General features: G+C 41.8%; 1 non-coding gene across 1 annotated transcript; it reads left to right on the top strand.

Annotated features, from left to right (window-relative positions):
- The first annotated feature begins 4,679 nt into the window (after window positions 1–4,679).
- LOC136201776 (small nucleolar RNA R71) lies at window positions 4,680–4,786 on the top strand. Its single transcript, XR_010674118.1, has one exon. It is a non-coding gene; the product is annotated as a small nucleolar RNA R71 (small nucleolar RNA).
- Window positions 4,787–7,046: the final 2,260 nt, after the last annotated feature.

The following is a 7,046-nucleotide window of genomic DNA, read 5'->3' as shown; positions in this document are numbered from 1 at the left end:
TAATAATAAAAGAACTTGTTTGGAGGGGTACTTTCCAGCTGCAATTGGTGTTTGCAGCGAACACCCTGTGTCTCTGATCATTGGTGCGGAGGATCCTGGAAGTGAACAGTGTCAATCTTCCTCTTGTGGTCATTCTCAAGATACGGTTTGAAACGTTGTCCGTTCACTTTGAAAGGAGCATCACCATTTTTGAAAATTTCCACCGCTCCATGCTCGAACACCCTGTGTACTGTGAATGGTCCTGACCATCGTGACTTAAGCTTTCCTGGAAACAGTCGTAGTCTTGAGTTGAACAGAAGGACATTTTGACCTTCGTGAAAGACTTTTCCCTGGATCTTTTTATCGTGCCACTGAGGTCTTTTCCTTGTAATTGACTGTATTCTCATAGGAGAACAGCCTGAATTCTTCCATGTCGCACAGTTGCATGCATCTCTGTTCTCCAACAGCCTGTGTCTCAAAATTTAAGAATGTTAATGCCCAAAAGGCCCTGTGTTCCATTTCTACTGGCAGGTGACAAGATTTTCTGTATAACAATCTAAACGGAGACATTCCAATTGGTGTTTTATAGGCTGTCCTATATGCCCAAAGAGCATCGTCAAGCTTGTTTGCCCAGTCTCTCTTAGAACTGCCAACAGTTTTCTCTAAAATTCTTTTGATTTCACGATTGGAAATCTCCACCTATCCACTTGTTTGTGGATGGTACGGTGTGGAAATCCTGTGAGAGACTCCAAGCTTGCCCCATCAGCTTTTCAAATTTGGCATTGCAAAAGTGGGTTCCTTGATCACTAATGATCGCTCGTGGGACACCGAATCTGGCGAACAGCCTTTTCAAGAACTTTACAACCACACGGGCGTCATTGGTGGGACTAGCCATTGCTTCCACCCACTTGCTCACATAATCTACAGCCACTAAGATATATTTATTCCCAAAAGATGTAGGGAATGGACCCATAAAATCTATGCCCCAGATATCAAAAAATTCACAAACAACTATGTTGTTGAGGGGCATGGAATTTCTAGCTGAGATGTTGCATGTTCGTTGGCACTCATTGCAAGTGCTAACAAACAGATGGGCATCTTTAAAAAGTGTTGGCCAGAAAAAACCTGATTGAAGAACCTTGGCTGCAGTTCTGCTAGCACTATGGTGTCTTCCAGCTTCTCGGTCATGACAATGGCTAAGCACATCATGTTGCTCCTCCTGAGATATACATCTTCGAATAATTTGATCAGCGCACAACCTGAAAAGATAAGGGTCATCCCAAAAATAATATTTAATTTCAGAAAAAAACTTCCTCCTCTGATTCGTGGATAGGTTGTGTGGCTTGAGCGAACTTGTAAGGTAATTAGCAATATCGGCAAACCACGACGCAGACTGTGCGGCATATAGATGCTCGTCTGGAAATCTTTCCAGAATCTCTGGTTGTTCCTGGCTGCCTTGGTGAGAAATCCTTGACAAATGATCAGCCGCGACATTTTCAGTTCCCTTTTTATCCTTAATCTCGAGATCAAACTCTTAAAGTAACAACAGCCAGCGGATTAACCTCGGCTTAGCATCCTTTTTCGCGAACAAGTAGCGCAGCGTGGCGTGGTCTGTGTGCACAACTACTTTGGATAACACCAAGTAAGGTCGGAATTTGTCGAAGGCATACACCACTGCAAGAAGCTCCTTCTTTGTAGTTGTGTAATTCTGCTGGGCATCGTTTAGCGTCTTGCTTGCATAGTAAATTGGCCTAAACTTTTTCTCTATCCTTTGTCCAAGGACGGCCCCAACACAAGTATCGCTTGCGTCGCACATCATCTCAAAAGGTTGTTCCCAGTCAGGTCCTGCCAGTATGGGCGAGTTGATCAGCTTGCTTTTTAAAAGTTCAAACGCCTTCAAACAGGTTGCGTCAAAAGAAAATTCCGCTTCCTTATGAAGTAATGCTGACAAGGGTAGCACAATCTTTGAAAAATCTTTAATAAACCTGCGGTAAAACCCTGCGTGTCCCAAAAAACTTCGCACATCTTTTACATTGGCCGGAACAGCCAACTTTTCGATTACTTCCACCTTTGCTTTGTCCACTTCCATCCCTTTTTCAGAAATTTTATACCCGAGAACAATTCCGCCCGTAACCATGAAGTGGCATTTCTCCCAATTCAAGACCAAATGGGTCTCCTTGCAGCACACAAGCACGACTTCGAGGTTGTTTAGGCAGCTATCAAAAGAGTTTCCATAAACAGAGAAGTCGTCCATGAATATTTCTACGGTCCGCTCCACCATGTCATGAAAATGGACATCATACATCTCTGGAAAGTGGCTGGAGCATTGCACAACCCGAACGGCATTCTTCTGTAAGCATAAGTCCCATACGGACATGTGAACGTTGTCTTCTCTTGGTCCTCACTATGAATTGCGATCAGGTTGTATCCTGAATAACCGTCGAGAAAACAATAGAAGGCATATCCTGCTAACCGCTCTAACATCTGATCAATGAAGGGCAAAGGGAAATGATCCTTCCTTGTGGCTTCGTTGAGCTTCCTGTAATCAACACAAACACGCCACCCAGTTATTGTTCTTATGGGCACCAACTCGTCTTTCCCGTTGAGAACTACGGTTGTTCCTCCCTTCTTTGGCACAACGTGAACAGGGCTGGTCCACACACTATCAGAGATTGGGTAAATAATGCCAGCATCAAGAAGCTTGATCACTTCTTTTTGCACAACCTCCTTCATGTGGGGATTTAGTCTGCGTTGCGGCTAGACAGATGGTTTGTGCTCCTTTTCCATCAAGATTCTAAGAACACAGACTGCTGGACTGATCCCTTTGATGTCATCAATTTTCCATATGATTGCATCCTTGTTTCTTTGCAATACTGCCATGAGTTGCACCTTTTGATCAGGAGTTAACTTCGAGGATATGATGACTGGACTTCCGCTGGGTGGTTCAAGGAAAGCATACTCGAGGTGCGCAGGCAATGGTTTCAATTCTGGTTTCGACACCGGCACAGTTGGCATCTCCGGTGGTTCTTGATGAGTAGGAACAGTAGGATCGAAAGGAGGTGTCGGTAGGTTGGATTCAATGGAACAGCCTGTTCCTTTGCATATGTTCACCTATTCTCCCAACAAACTCTGAAAATCATCCAGGAAACAGCATGTGTCATCATTATTATTTGCACGTCTCATTGCCTCGTTCATCTTAAAGATGACTTCTTCCCCATTAATCCTTAAAAATAATTGTCCCTCGCCTACGTCTATCAATGCTTTCCCCGTGGCTAAGAATGGTCTACCTAGGATGATGGGAACATGCAAGTCTTCATCAATGTCTATTATAATGAAATCAACGGGCAGCTAATTGAATAGACATACGAGTAGGTTGGGGTTCTCCTAATCCAAGTTTTGCATATACAGAATAAGGCATCAGATTTATGCTAGCTCCTAGGTCACATAGTGCATTTTCAATATTTAGCTTTCCAATTGAACAAGGAATAGAAAAACTCCCTAGATCTTTTAGCTTCTTGAGTAGCTGCTGCTTGTTTTGGAGTATTGACGAACAATCTCTGTTGAGTTGTATCATGAAAATGTTTTCCAGCTTCTTTTTGTTAGATAGGATGTCTTTGAGGAATTTGGCGTATGTCGGCATCTGTGCCAGTGCGTCTACGAAAGGAATGTTGATGTGTAACTTCCTTAAGGTATCCAACACTTTAGAATTCTGTTCTTCCAGCTTTTTGTTGATTAGACGGGTTGGATATGGCACAGGTGGAACATACGGCGGTGGTGGCTTATACGTTCTTTCGCTTTCCTCTTGATCTGGCTTACTTGTACAGGTTGTCTTCCTGGTTTCATCTTCACTGGGAACGGCTTGTTCTTGCTCCCCTTCAGCTTCTTTGGACGTTCCTGTGCATTCAACATCTACATCAGTCGAAATAATGGGTTGAGTTTGCTTACCTGACCTCAGGGTGATTGCCATGACATCGCCCTTTGGATTTGGCTCTGTGTTGCTCGGCATTATTCCCTTTCCTTTTGACGTAGATGCAGCTAACTAGTGAACTTGTGTTTCCAGACTTTTTATTGATGCTTGTGTCTATTTCATGAACTGCATCATCATTGTTTTCATATCTGGTTCTACATCTTCCTTTGGTTGCACAGGTTGTTTGTAATGCTACTGAGGTTGCCTTTGGTAGTGTCCTCCCTGCTGTTGTTGATATCTCGGTTGTTCTTGCTGGTTTGGTTGGCCTGTCCATCCAAAGTTCGGATGGTTTCTTGTGGCAGGATTATACGTGTTGGAATACGGGTTAGGTGGATTCCTCTGATTATACCATGCGTAATCACATTCTGCATGTGCGCTCTTTCCCTGCTTAACTCCGGGACAGTTGATACTGAAATGAAGACCTCCACAGAAATCGCAAATGTCAATGAATGGTGGTTCATTGTGAATCGAAGACACATTTATCTTGCCCAGTTGTCTAGCAAGATGTTCTACCCGACTTGTCAGTTTTGACACAACATCATCATTTCCCATCTTCTTCCCTTCACTTCTGGCTGAGTGCCAGTTGTAACTTGTGCTGACTACCTTCTCAATAAGGTCATACAAAGCCTGTGGCTCAAGATCTTCTGGATTACCGTTAGCAATGGATTCGATTTGAATTTTGTAAATGTTGGTCACACCATTGTAAAAATTTTGCACTTGCATCCACATAGGGATGCCATGATTTGGCACCCTTCTCAACAACTCTTTGTATCTCTCCCAGGCTTCTGCCAGCGACTCATCCTCTTCTTGTATGAACCGAGACACTTCATTTCTCAGTTTTATGGCTTGTCGTGGTGGGCAATATTTCATCAGAAAAGCTTGCGCCATCTCTTCCCAACTTGTGATTGTTCCTTGCTGTAAATTTCTTAGCTAGTTTTTCGCTTTATCCCGTAGGGAAAAAGGAAACAGCTTCAATCTGATTACATCGTCAGAAACACCTCTGTTTGATCTGAATGTGTTGCACAACGTGATGAATTCTTGAATATGCCCATTTGGATCTTCAGATTGAAACCCATTAAATTGTACCGAGGCCTGGATCATCTGTATCATGGACCCCTTCACCTCGAACATGTTGTTCCCCTCGTTGGGTAACACGATACATGATGAATGTCCCTCTGTGGTTGGCCTCGAATAATCTCTGATTCGCATAACAGGAGGGTTGTTATTCTCTCCTTCTTCTTCTTGGTTTGGTTGAACTGGTTGTTCGGGTGGTACCCTTCCAGCCATTCTTCTCTCTCTTTGTCGTTCTCTTTATCGTGCACGTCGAGCTCCCGCTCTGTTTCGTCTACACGTCCTCTCTAATTCGTGATCGATAGGAAAAACAGGAGGTCCAACTCTATGCATAAAGTGGTAAAGAACTTCTTTTTCCTGCACGCCTTAGCAAACAGATTAAAAACACCCTGTTTCACAGAAATTTCAGATAAATTTTGTTGCTTTCAATCCCCGACAACGGCGCCAAAAACTTGTTGTCCTCTGAAGTGACTCTAGCAAGTGTACTAGATACAAGCAATAAAGTGATAAGTCAAGTATCATCTCCACAGGGATTGAGATCCAAAATTATATGAGGAAATCGTTGCTGAACAGTGTGTGTGTGAGTAAAGTTATCTTCGTAGTTGGATTGATTGATTGATTGTTGTCAGTTAAGACAAAAGAGTGCTAAAGTTATGTAGGATAAAATAGAAGACAGTTTAAGGGATAGAATAGGCTAGGCACTGCCGAACAGGTTGTGCAAGACCATACAACTCTCCAATGAATTTATTACATTACCAATGAAATCAAAGTATCAGCTTTAATGCCCACTTAAGTCAACTTTCGTGTGTTCTTAAGTTCCTAAGATTTACTAGAGCCAATAGCGTCCTAAAGGAACTTTCTCTCTTGCATTAAGATCAAAGATACATTTCCGTTAGGAAAACCTTTGACACAACCATCTAACATGTCTGCTTCGAGGTTGTGAGATTGATAGAGATATCAGTGAAGATGCAGGTAGTGTCCTAACATTCATCTATCACATGCATATATGCCGAAGCACAGGAATAAAGAACCTCATCAACACATCATTGGCAAAATAATAAACATTCATTTAAAGAGTTATAGAACTTACATAACCGGCTCGAACTGGCCGTGCCTATTCAAAATGGATTACTCACTCATATCGAGCAGTGAGCAATCAGAAGTTCTTGATACAACGAGGAACTCCATTGGAGCTATATTCTCCAGCTTAAAGAGTGACTTTCTATTCTAAAAATAAAATATCCGATCATAAACCTTATGCCCTATCTTTCCTTTGCTACATCTATTTAAAGGAGAAAGATAGGGCCAAAACTGGTAGCCGAAAGTACCCTTACAAAAGTAATGCATAAAAATAAGTCAACACTTTACTAAAACTAAAACATAATAGAAAATAATCATTGATCTTTTTGACCCTTGAACACTCAAGGGTCAAAACTTCTTATCTCTTGTTGCTTTTAGGAAATGCCACATGAACACTTTTCCACCTGCTGCTTCTGCCTCTGCCACCTCTGATCTGTCGCTGTCCGTCATCGAGTATCCGGCGTTTAATCGTTGGATCAAAGAAAGGCTCCACTCCTCCTTGGCAGTTGCGAAACAAGCTGTTTCCAGCGAGTTTGGCTTTTATCCATGCTTATCTATAAAAAGACATTAATCAGTCATTTTATCTTGCAATATAATGTAAAAACACCCAAATTCTCATTTAAATATTATTTTAAACTAAGTCAATTTCATGCCTAACAGCTCTATTACCAACTGATACAGATTTGTATGGGAAATGAGGGTTTTGATCTCAAACCACACAAAGAGTTTCTTCTCTAGCTATATTAGAAGGAGTTAATCCCAAGCTTCACGGACTAAATCCGTAGCAATAATGAAATCCCTAATGGTGAAGGTATAAAACCTTAACAAACTTCACAAGGAAGATAATAGTTTTTTATTTGATAAAAGTTAAGGAATTGCAAAGAAAGAAAGGAATTTATAGCATCTCATAACCTAATTAGCAAATTACAGAAAAGGGTAAATGTATACA

The sequence above is a fragment of the Euphorbia lathyris genome, chromosome 7 (genome assembly GCF_963576675.1).
Source record: "Euphorbia lathyris chromosome 7, ddEupLath1.1, whole genome shotgun sequence".
In the NCBI taxonomy this organism is placed as follows: Eukaryota; Viridiplantae; Streptophyta; class Magnoliopsida; order Malpighiales; family Euphorbiaceae; genus Euphorbia; species Euphorbia lathyris.
Note: the sequence above shows the minus strand (reverse complement) of the source record. Positions and strands in the feature narration are given on the sequence as shown.